Source organism: Balaenoptera ricei, chromosome 16 (genome assembly GCF_028023285.1).
Source record: "Balaenoptera ricei isolate mBalRic1 chromosome 16, mBalRic1.hap2, whole genome shotgun sequence".
Lineage (NCBI taxonomy): Eukaryota > Metazoa > Chordata > Mammalia > Artiodactyla > Balaenopteridae > Balaenoptera > Balaenoptera ricei.
The window spans coordinates 99,764,633-99,778,644 of NC_082654.1; positions in this window are offsets into that span (position 1 = coordinate 99,764,633).

The window sequence follows — 14,012 nt, forward strand, 5'->3', positions numbered from 1 at the left end:
ACTGCCACCATGAGCACTGTAACCGTTGGCACTGCCACAGTGAGCACTATTACCATGAGCACTATCACCATGAGCACTATCACCAAGGGCACTGTCACCGTGAGCACTATCACCGTGAGCACTATCACCATGAGCACTGTCACCATGAGCACTGTCACCGCTGGCACGGTCACCATGAGCACTGTCACCGTGGGCACTGTCACCATGAGCACTGTCATCATGGGCAATGTCACCATGGGCACTGTCACGATTAGAACTGTCACTCTGGGTATTATCACCGTGAGCACTCTCACAATGGGCACTGTCACCATAGGCACTGTAAACATGGACAGCGTCACCATGAGCACTACTGTCATGGGCAGAACTCCCGTAAGGAATTTCACAATGGGAACTCCAACCATGTACACCGCCAGCATGAGCACAGTCACCAAGGGCTGTGTCACCATGGGCACTGTCACCATGGGCACTATCACAAAGGACACTGTCATCATGAGCTCTATTACCATGGGAACTGTCACCATGAGCACTGTCCTCTTACGAACTGCCAGCACGGACACTGCCACCATGACCACTGTAACCATTGGCACTGCCAACGTGGGCACTGTCATCATGAGCACTGTCACCATGAGAACGGTCACCAGGGACACTGTCACCATGGGCACTATCAGCCAGAGCACTGTCACCATGAGCACTATCACTGTGAGCACTATCACCCTGAGCACTGTCACCGTGGGCACTGTCACCATGCGCACTGTCACCATGGGCACTGTCACCATGGGAACTGTCACCATGAGCAGCATCACCGTGAGTACTATCACCATGGACAGGGTCACCGTGAGCAATATCACCATGGGCACTGTCACCGTGAGCACTATTACCATGGGCACAATCACCATGAGCACTATCACCGTGATCACTGTCACCGAGGGCACTGTCACCATGAGCACTATCTCCATGAGCACTATCACCAGGGGCACTGTCACCGGGAGCACTATCATTATGGGCACTGTCACCATGGGCACTGTCACCATGGGTACTGTCACCATGGGCACTTTCAACATGGGAACTGTCACAATGCGAACTGTCACCATGAGCACTATCACCAAGAGCACTATCACCAAGGGCACTGTCACCGTGAGCACTTTCACCATGAGCACTATCACAGTGGGCACTGTCACCATGGGCACTGTCAACATGGGAACTCTCATCATGAGCACTGTCACCATGGGCACAGTCACCATGGGCCCTCTCACCATGGGCACTGTTCACCATGGACACTGTCACCATGGGCATTGTGAACATGAGCACTGTCACCATGGGAACTCTTACCATGAACACTGTCACCATAGGAAATGTCACCATGGGCACTGTCAGCATGGGCACTGTCACCATGGACACTTTCACCATGAGCACTATCATCATGGGCAGGGCCACCATGAGGAATTTCACCATGGGAACTCCAACCATGTACACTGCCAGCATGAGCACAGTCACCATGGGCATTGTCACCATGAACACTGTCACCATGGGCAATTTCAACATGGGCACTGTCACCATGCGGACGGTCACCATGAGCACTATCACTATGAGGACTATCACCATGAGCACTATCACCATGAGCACTATCACAAAAGGCACTTTCACCATGAGCAGTATCACTGTGAGCACAATCACCGTGAGCACTGTCACCATGAGCACTGTCACCGTGGGCACTGTCACCATGAGCTCTGTCACCATGGGCTCTGTCACCATGGGAACTGTCACCATGAGCACTATCACCGTGAGCACTAACAGCATTGGCATTGTCACCATGAGCAATAGCACCATGGGAACTTTCATGGTGAGCACTATTACCATGGGCACTATCACCATTAGCACTATCACCGTGAGCACTGTCATCGTGGGCACTGTCAACGTGTGCACTGTCACCATGGGCAGTGTCACCATGAGCACTGTAACCGTGGACACTGTCATCATGGACACTATCACCATGAGCACTATCATTATGAGCAGTACCACCATGAGTAATTTCACCATGGAAACTCCAACCATGTACACCGCCAGCATGAGCACAGTCACCAGGGGCTGTGTCACCATGGGCACTGTCACCATGGGCACTATCACAAAGGACACTGTCATCATGAGCTTTATTACCATGGGAACTGTCACCATGAGCACTGTCCTCTTACGAACTGCCAGCACGGATACTGCCACCATGAGCACTGCAACCATTGGCACTGCCACCGTGGGCACTGTCATCATGAGCACTGTCACCATGAGAACGGTCACCAGGGACACTGTTAACATGGGCACTCTCACCCAGGGCACTGTCACCGTGAGCACTATCACTGTGAGCACTATCACCCTGAGAATTGTCACCGTGGGCACTGTCACCATGCACACTGTCACCATGGGCACTGTCACGATGGGAACTGTCACCACGAGCACTATCACCGTGAGCACCATCATTAAGGGCACTGTCACCCTGAGTACTATCACCGTGAGCACTATCTCCGTGAACACTTTCACCATGACTACTATCACCGTGGGCACTATAAGCATGAGCACTATCACCATGAGCACTGTCACTGCGGGCACTGTCACCGTGTTCACTGTCACCATGAGCACTGTAACCATGAGCCCTATCACCATGGGAAATGTCACCATGGGAACGGTCACTATGGGCACTGCCATGATGAGCACTGTCACCATGGGAACTCTCACCATGAGCACTATCACCATGGGAAATGTCACCATGGGCACTGTCACCATGGGCGCTGTCACCATGGAAACTGTCACCATGAGCACTATAATCATGGGCAGTGCCACCATAAGGAATTTCACCATTGTAACACCAACCATATACACCGCCAGCATGAGCACAGTCACCATGGGGACTGTCAACATGAGCACTGTCACCATGGGAAATGTCTACATGAGCACTATCACCATGATCACTATCACCAAGGGCACTGTCACCATGAGCACTATCACCGTGGACAATGTCACCATGAGAACTATCACCGTGAGCACTATCACCATGGGAAGTGTCACCGTGAGAACTGTCACCATGGACATTGTCACCGTGGGCACTGTCACCATGAGCACTGTCACCATGAGCACTGTCACTGTTAGTACTGTCACCATGAGCAATGTCACCGTTGGCACTGTCACCATGTGCCCTGTCACCATAGGCACTGTCACCGTGGACACTGTCACCATGAACAATATCATCATAGGCAGTGCCACCATAAGGAATTTCACCATGGGAACTCCAACCATGTATAGCACCAGCATGAGCATAGTCATCATGGTCAGTGTCACCATGAACACTGCCACCATGGGCACTTTCAACATGGGCACAGTCACCATGCGAACTATCACCATAAGGACTACCACCATGAGCAATATTACTATGAACACTATCACCAAGGACACTGTCAACGTCAGCACTATCACCGTAAGCACTATCACCATGAGCACTGTCACCGTGAGCACTGTCACCATGGGCAATTTCAACATGGCCACTGTCACCATGGGCACTGTCACCATGGGAACTCTCACCATGAACACTGTCACCATGGGAAATGTCATTATGGGCAGTGTCACCTTGGGCACTGTCACCATGGGCAGTGTCACCATGAGCACTATTACCATGAGCAGTATCACCATGAGCACTATCACCATGGGCACTGTCACAGTGAGCACTATTACCATGGGTACTATCACCAAGGGCACTGTCATCGTGAACACTGTCACCATGAGCACTGTTACCGTGGGCCTTGCCACCATGAGCACTGTCATCATGGCCACTGTCACCATGCGGACTGCCACCATGAGCACTATCACAGTGGGCACTGTCACCATGAGAACTGTCACCATGGGCAGTGTATCCATGGGAACTGTCACCATGGGCACTATCATGGTGAGCACTATCACCATGGGAACTGTCACCATCGGAACAGTCACCATGCGCACTGTAACCATTGGCACTGCCACAGTGAGCACTGTCACAGTGAGCACTGTCACCATGGGAACTGTCACCATGTGCAGTGTCACCATGGGAACTCTCACTATGAGCACTGTCACCATGGGAAATGTCACTATGGGCAGTGTCACCATGGGCACTGTCACCATGGGTAGTGTCACCATGAGCACTATTACCATGAGCACTATCACCATGAGCACTATCATCACGGGCAGTGTCACCATGAGCACTATCACCGTGAGCACTATCACCATGGGTAGTGTCACCATGAGCAATATCACCATGGGCACTGTCACCATGAGCACTATTACAATGGGCATTATCACCATGAGCACTATCACCGTGAGCACTTTCAGTGTGGGCATTGTCACCATGTGCACTGTCACCATGAGCACTGTCACCATGAGCACTATCACCATGGCAAAGTTGACCATGGGAATGGTCACCATGGGCAATGTCAACATGAGCACTGTCACCATGGGCACTGTCACCATGGGCACTGTCACCATGGGTATGCTGACCATGGGCACTTTCAACATGGGCACTCTCACCATGCAAAAAGTCACCATGAGCACTATCACCATGAGCACTATCACCAAGGGCACTGTCACCATGAGCACTGTCACCGTGTGCACTGTCACAGTGGGCACTATCAACATGAGCACTGTCATCATGAGCACTGTCACCATAGGAAATGTCACAGTGAGCACTGTCACTGTGGGCACTATCACCGTGGGCACTGTCACCATAGGCACTGTCACCATGGACACTGTCACCATGAGCACTATCATCATCGGCAGTGCTACCATGAGGAATTTCACCATCGGAACTCCAACCAAGTACAACGCCAGCATGAGCACAGTCATTATGGGCAGTGCCACTATGAGCACTGTCACCATGGGCACTTTCAACATGGGCCCTGTCACCATGCGAACTATCTCCATGAGCACTATCAGCGTGAGCAATTTCACCATGAGCACTGTCACCATGGGCACTGTCACAATGAGCACTGTCACCATGGGCACTGTAACCATGGGGACGTTCACCCTGAGCACTATCACCGTGAGCACTATCACCATGGGCAGGGTCACCGTGAGCAATATCACCAAGGGCACTGTGACTGTGAGCACTATTACCATGGGCAATATCACCATGAGCACTATCACCATGAGCACTGTCACCGTGGGCACTGTCATAGTGTGCACTGTCACCATGAGCACTATCACCATGTGAACTGTCACCATGGGAATGGTCACCATGGGCAATGTCAACATGAGCACTGTCACCATGAGCACTGTCACCATGGGAAATGTCACCATGGGCACTATCATCATGGGCAGTGCCACCATGAGGAATTTCACCATGAGAACTTCAACCGTGTACACCACCAGCTTTAGCACAGTCACCATGGGCTGTGTCACCATGAGCAGTGTCACCATGGGCACTGTCTCCATGCGAACTGTCACCATGAGCACTGTCACCATGGGCAATGTCACCATGAGCACTGTCACTGTGGGCACTGTCACCATGGGAACTGTCACCATGAGCACTATCACCGTGAGCACTATCACCATGGGCAGTGTCACTGTGAGCAATATCACCATCGCACTGTCACCGTGAGCACTATTAACAAGGGTACTATCACCAAGGGCACTGTCACCATGAGCACTGTCATCATGGGCACTGTCACCATAGGAACTGTCACCGTGAGCACTGTCACTGTGGGCACTATCACCCTGAGCACTATCAAAATGGGCACTGTCACCATAGGCACTGTCACCATGGACACTGTCACCATGAGCACTATCATCATGGGCAGTGCTACCATGAGCAATTTCACCATCGGAACTCCATCCATGCACACCGCCAGCGTGAGCACAGTCAACATGGGCAGTGTCACCATGAGCAGTGTCCCCATGGGCACTTTCAACATGGGCCCTATCACCATGCGAACTGTCACCATGAGCACTATCACCATGAGCACTGTCACCATGAGCATAGTCACCATCGGGTCTGTCACCATGAGCACTATGACCGTGTGCACTATCACCATAGGTAGTGTCACGGTGAGCAATATCACCATGGGCACTGTCACCATGAGCACTATTACCATGGGCACTATCACCATGAGCACTATCACAGTGAGCACTGTCACCGTGGGCAATGTCACCATGTGCACTGTCACCATGAGCACTGTCGCCATGAGCACTATCACCATGGGAACTGTCAACATGGGAACGGTCACCATGGGCACTGTCAACGTGAGCACTGTCAGCATGGGAACTCTCACCAGGAGCACTGTCTCCATGGGAAATGTCACCCTGGACACTGTTCACTATGGGAAGTGTCACCATGAGCACTGTCACCATGGGCACTGTCACTATGGACACTGTCTCCATGGGCACTCTCACCATGGACACTGTCACTGTGGAAAATGTCACCATGGGCACTGTAACCATCTACACTGTCCCCAGGAGCACTATCACCATGGACACTGTATCCATCAGCATTGTCCCCATGGGCACTGTCAATATGAGCACTGTCACCATGGGAACTCTCACCATGAGCACTGTCACCATGGCCAGTGTCACCATGGCCACTGTCACCATAAGCACTGTCACAAAGGGAAATGTCACCATGGGCACTCTCACCATTTGCTCTGTCACCGTGGGCACTGTCACCATAAGCACTGTCACCATGAGCACTGTTCAACATGGGCACTGTCACCTAGAGCACTGCCACTGTGGGCACTATCACCGTGAGCACTGTCACCATGAGCACTGTCACCATGGACACTGTCACCATGAGCATTGTGACCTTGAGCACTGTCACCATGGGAACTTTCACCATGGGCACTGTAACCATGGGCACTGTCACCATGGACAATGTCACCTTGGGAACCGTCACCATGGAAAATGTCACCATGGGCACTGTAACCATGGACACTGTCACCAGGAGCACTATGACCATGGACACTCTTTCCATGAGCATTGTCCCCATGTACACTGTCAACATTGGAACTGTCATCATGGGCACTGTCACCATGAGAACTATCACCATGAGCACCGTCAATATGGGAACTGCCACCATGAGCACTGTCACCGTGAGCACTGTCACCATGATCATTGTCACCAGGAGCATTGTCATCATGGGAAGTGTCACCATGAGTACTGTCACCATGGGCACTGTCACCATGGGCACTGTCAGCATGGGCACTCTCACCATGGGCACTGTTGACCATGGAAACTGTCACCATGGGCACTGTGAACATGAGCACTCTCACCATGGTAACTCTTACCATGAACACTGTCACCATGGGAAATGTCACCATGGGCACTGTCACCATGGGCACTGTCACCATGGATATTTTCACCATGTGCACTGTCACCATGGGAATTCTCACCATGAGCACTGTCACCATGGTAAATGTCACTATTGGCAGTGTCACCATGGGCACTGTCACCAAGGGCACTGTCACCGTGAGCATTGTCACCATGAGCACTATCACCGTGGGCACTGTCACCATGAGCACTGTCATCATGGTCACTGTCACCATGCGAACTGCCTCCATGAGCACTATCACAGTGGGCACTGTCACCATGAGCACTGTCACCATTGGCAGTGTATCCATGGGAACTGTCAAGATGAGCCCTGTCACCATGGGAATTCTCACCATGAGCACTGGCACCGTGGGCACTGTCAACATGAGCACTGTCACCATGGAAACTCTCACCATGAGCACTGTCACCATGGGAAATGTCAGCATGGGCACTGTCACCATGGGAAATGACACTATGGGCACTGTCACAATGGGCACTGTCACCATGGACACTGTCACCATGAGCCCTATCATCATGGGCAGGGCCACCATAAAGAATTTCACCATTGGAACTCCAACCGTGTACACCGCCAGCATGAGCACAGTCACCATGAGCACTGTCACCATGGGCTCTGTCACCATGCGTACTGTCACCATGAGCACTATCACTATGAGCATTATCACCATGAACACTATCACAAAGGGCACTGTCACCATGAGCACTATCACTGTGAGCACAATCACCGTGAGCACTGTCACCATGAGCACTGTCACCATGGGCAATATCACCATGAGCACTGTCACCGTGGGTACTGTCACCATGGGAACTTTCACCATGGGCACTGTCACCATGGGCACTGTCACCAGGAGCACTATCACCATGGACACTCTTTCCATGAGCATTGTCCCCATGTACACTGTCAACATTGGAAGTGTCATCATGGGCAATGTCACCATGAGCACTGTCAACATGAGCACCATCAATATGGGAACTGCCACCATGAGCACTGTCACCATGGACACTGCCACCATGAGCACTGTCACTGTGAGCACTCTCACCATGATCATTGTCACCAGGAGCATTGTCATCATGGGATGTGTCACCATGAGTACTATCATCTCCAGGACTGTCACAGTGAGCACTGATACCGTGAGCACTCTCACCATGAGCACTTTCATCATGAGCACTCTCACAGTGAGAAATATCACCTCGAGCACTCTCACCGTGAGAACAGTCACTATGAGCACTGTCACCGTAAGCACTGTCATCATGGGAACTGCCACCATGAGAACTTTCAAGATGGTAACTGCAACCATGGAAACTGCCACCATGAGCACTGTGACCATTGGCAGTGCCATCATGAGCACTATCACCATGAGCACTATCACCATGAGCACTATTACAAAAGGCACTTTCACCATGAGTAGTATCACTGTGAGCACCATCACCGTGAGCACTGTCACCGTGGGCACTGTCACCATGAGCTCTGTCACCATGGGCTCTGTCACCATGGGAACTGTCACCATTGAGCACTATCACCGTGAGCACTAACAGCATTGGCAGTGTCACCGTGAGCAATAGCACCATGGGAACTTTCATGGTGAGCACTATTACCATGGGCACTATCAACATTAGCACTATCACCGTGAGCACTGTCACCGTGGGCACTGTCACCGTGTGCACTGTCACCATGGGCAGTGTCACCATGAGCACTGTAACCGTGGACACTGTCATCATGGACACTGTCACCATGAGCACTATCATCATGAGCAGTACCACCATGAGTAATTTCACCATGGAAACTCCAACCATGTACACTGCCAGCATGAGCACAGTCACCAAGGGCTGTGTCACCATGGGCACTGTCACCATGGGCACTATTACAAAGGACACTGTCATCATGAGCTCTATTACCATGGGAACTGTCACCATGAGCACTGTCCTCTTACGAACTGCCAGCACGGACACTGCCACCATGACCACTGTAACCATTGGCACTGCCAACGTGGGCACTGTCATCATGAGCACTGTCACCATGAGAACGGTCACCAGGGACACTGTCACCATGGGCACTATCAGCCAGAGCACTGTCACCGTGAGCACTATCACTGTGAGCACTATCACCCTGAGCACTGTCACCGTGGGCACTGTCACCATGCGCACTGTCACCATGGGCACTGTCACCATGGGAACTGTCACCATGAGCAGCATCACCGTGAGTACTATCACCATGGACAGGGTCACCGTGAGCAATATCACCATGGGCACTGTCACCCTGAGCACTATTACCATGGGCACAATCACCATGAGCACTATCACCGTGATCACTGTCACCGAGGGCACTGTCACCATGAGCACTATCTCCATGAGCACTATCACCAGGGGCACTGTCACCGGGAGCACTATCATAATGGGCACTGTCACCATGGGCACTGTCAACATGGGAACTCTCATCATGAGCACTGTCACCATGGGCCCTCTCACCATGGGCACTGTTCACAATGGACACTGTCACCATGGGCACTGTGAACATGAGCACTGTCACCATGGTAACTCTTACCATGAACACTGTCACCATAGGAAATGTCACCATGAGCACTATCATCATGGGCAGGGCCACCATGAGGAATTTCACCATGGGAACTCCAACCATGTACACTGCCAGCATGAGCACAGTCACCATGGGCATTGTCACCATGAACACTGTCACCATGGGCAATTTCAACATGGGCACTGTCACCATGCGGACTGTCACCATGAGCACTATCACTACGAGCACTATCACCATGAGCACTATCACAAAAGGCACTTTCACCATGAGCAGTATCACTGTGAGCACAATCACCGTGAGCACTGTCACCATGAGCACTGTCACCGTGGGCACTGTCACCATGAGCTCCGTCACCATGGGCTCTGTCACCATGGGAACTGTCACCATGAGCACTATCACCGTGAGCACTAACAGCATTGGCATTGTCACCATGAGCAATAGCACCATGGGAACTTTCATGGTGAGCACTATTACCATGGGCACTATCACCATTAGCACTATCACCGTGAGCACTGTCACCGTGGGCACTGTCACCGTGTGCACTGTCACCATGGGCAGTGTCACCATGAGCACTGTAACCGTGGACACTGTCATCATGGACACTATCACCATGAGCACTATCATTATGAGCAGTACCACCATGAGTAATTTCACCATGGAAACTCCAACCATGTACACCGCCAGCATGAGCACAGTCACCAGGGTCTGTGTCACCATGGGCACTGTCACCATGGGCACTATCACAAAGGACACTGTCATCATGAGCTTTATTACCATGGGAACTGTCACCATGAGCACTGTCCTCTTACGAACTGCCAGCACGGATACTGCCACCATGAGCACTGCAACCATTGGCACTGCCACCGTGGGCACTGTCATCATGAGCACTGTCACCATGAGAACGGTCACCAGGGACACTGTTAACATGGGCACTCTCACCCAGGGCACTGTCACCGTGAGCACTATCACTGTGAGCACTATCACCCTGAGAATTGTCACCGTGGGCACTGTCACCATGCGCACTGTCACCATGGGCACTGTCACGATGGGAACTGTCACCACGAGCACTATCACCGTGAGCACTATCATTAAGGGCACTGTCACCCTGAGCACTATCACCGTGAGAACTATCTCCGTGAACACTTTCACCATGACTACTATCACCGTGGGCACTATAAGCATGAGCACTATCACCATGAGCACTGTCACTACGGGCACTGTCACCGTGTTCACTGTCACCATGAGCACTGTAACCATGAGCCCTATCACCATGGGAACTCTCACCATGGGAACGGTCACTATGGGCACTGCCATGATGAGCACTGTCACCATGGGAACTCTCACCATGAGCACTATCACCATGGGAAATGTCACCATGGGCACTGTCACCATGGGCGCTGTCACCATGGAAACTGTCACCATGAGCACTATAATCATGGGCAGTGCCACCATAAGGAATTTCACCATTGTAACTCCAACCATATACACCGCCAGCATGAGCACAGTCACCATGGGGACTGTCAACATGAGCACTGTCACCATGGGAAATGTCTACATGAGCACTATCACCATGATCACTATCACCAAGGGCACTGTCACCATGAGCACTATCACCGTGGACAATGTCACCATGAGAACTATCACCGTGAGCACTATCACCATGGGAAGTGTCACCGTGAGCACTGTCACCATGGACATTGTCACCGTGGGCACTGTCACCATGAGCACTGTCACTGTTGGCACTGTCACCATGAGCAATGTCACCATTGGCACTGTCACCATGTGCCCTGTCACCATAGGCACTGTCACCGTGGACACTGTCACCATGAACAATATCATCATAGGTAGTGCCACCATAAGGAATTTCACCATGGGAACTCCAACCATGTATAGCACCAGCATGAGCATAGTCACCATGGTCAGTGTCACTATGAACACTGCCACCATGGGCACTTTCAACATGGGCACAGTCACCATGCGAACTATCACCATAAGGACTACCACCATGAGCAATATTACTATGAACACTATCACCAAGGACACTGTCAACGTGAGCACTATCGCCGTAATCACTATCACCATGAGCGCTGTCACCGTGAGCACTGTCACCATGGGCACTGTCACGGTGTGCACTGTCACCATGGGCAATTTCAACATGGCCACTGTCACCATGGGCACTGTCACCATGGGAACTCTCACCATGAACACTGTCACCATGGGAAATGTCATTATGGGCAGTGTCACCATGGGCACTGTCACAATGGGCAGTGTCACCATGAGCACTATTACCATGAGCACTATCACCAAGGTCACTGTCAACGTAAGCACTATCACTGTGAGCACTATCACCATGAGCACTGTCACCATGAGCATTGTCACCGTGGGCAATGTCATCATGAGCACTGTCACCATGGGCATTGTAACAATGGGAACGGTCACCATGAGCACTATCACCGTGAGCACTATCACCATGGGCAGTGTCCCGTGAGAAATATCACCATGGGAACTGTCACAGTGAGCGCTATTACCATGGGTACTATCACCAAGGGCACAGTCACTGTAAGCACTATCACCGTGAGCACTGTCACCATGAGCACTGTCACCATGAGCACTATCACCATGGCAAAGGTGACCATGGGAATGGTCACCATGGGCAATGTCAACATGAGCACTGTCACCATGGGCACTGTCACCATGGGCACTGTCACCATGGGTATGCTGACCATGGGCACTTTCAACATGGGCACTCTCACCATGCAAAAAGTCACCATGAGCACTATCACCATGAGCACTATCACCAAGGGCACTGTCACCATGAGCACTGTCACCGTGTGCACTGTCACAGTGGGCACTATCAACATGAGCACTGTCATCATGAGCACTGTCACCATAGGAAATGTCACAGTGAGCACTGTCACTGTGGGCACTATCACCGTGGGCACTGTCACCATAGGCACTGTCACCATGGACACTGTCACCATGAGCACTATCATCATCGGCAGTGCTACCATGAGGAATTTCACCATCGGAACTCCAACCAAGTACAACGCCAGCATGAGCACAGTCATTATGGGCAGTGCCACTATGAGCACTGTCACCATGGGCACTTTCAACATGGGCCCTGTCACCATGCGAACTATCTCCATGAGCACTATCAGCGTGAGCAATTTCACCATGAGCACTGTCACCATGGGCACTGTCACAATGAGCACTGTCACCATGGGCACTGTAACCATGGGGACGTTCACCCTGAGCACTATCACCGTGAGCACTATCACCATGGGCAGGGTCACCGTGAGCAATATCACCAAGGGCACTGTGACTGTGAGCACTATTACCATGGGCAATATCACCATGAGCACTATCACCGTGAGCACTGTCACCGTGGGCACTGTCATAGTGTGCACTGTCACCATGAGCACTATCACCATGTGAACTGTCACCATGGGAATGGTCACCATGGGCAATGTCAACATGAGCACTGTCACCATGAGCACTGTCACCATGGGAAATGTCACCATGGGCACTATCATCATGGGCAGTGCCACCATGAGGAATTTCACCATGAGAACTTCAACCGTGTACACCACCAGCTTTAGCACAGTCACCATGGGCTGTGTCACCATGAGCAGTGTCACCATGGGCACTGTCTCCATGCGAACTGTCACCATGAGCACTGTCACCATGGGCAATGTCACCATGAGCACTGTCACTGTGGGCACTGTCACCATGGGAACTGTCACCATGAGCACTATCACCGTGAGCACTATCACCATGGGCAGTGTCACTGTGAGCAATATCACCATCGCACTGTCACCGTGAGCACTATTAACAAGGGTACTATCACCAAGGGCACTGTCACCATGAGCACTGTCATCATGGGCACTGTCACCATAGGAACTGTCACCGTGAGCACTGTCACTGTGGGCACTATCACCCTGAGCACTATCAAAATGGGCACTGTCACCATAGGCACTGTCACCATGGACACTGTCACCATGAGCACTATCATCATGGGCAGTGCTACCATGAGCAATTTCACCATCGGAACTCCATCCATGTACACCGCCAGCGTGAGCACAGTCAACATGGGCAGTGTCACCATGAGCAGTGTCCCCATGGGCACTTTCAACATGGGCCCTATCACCATGCG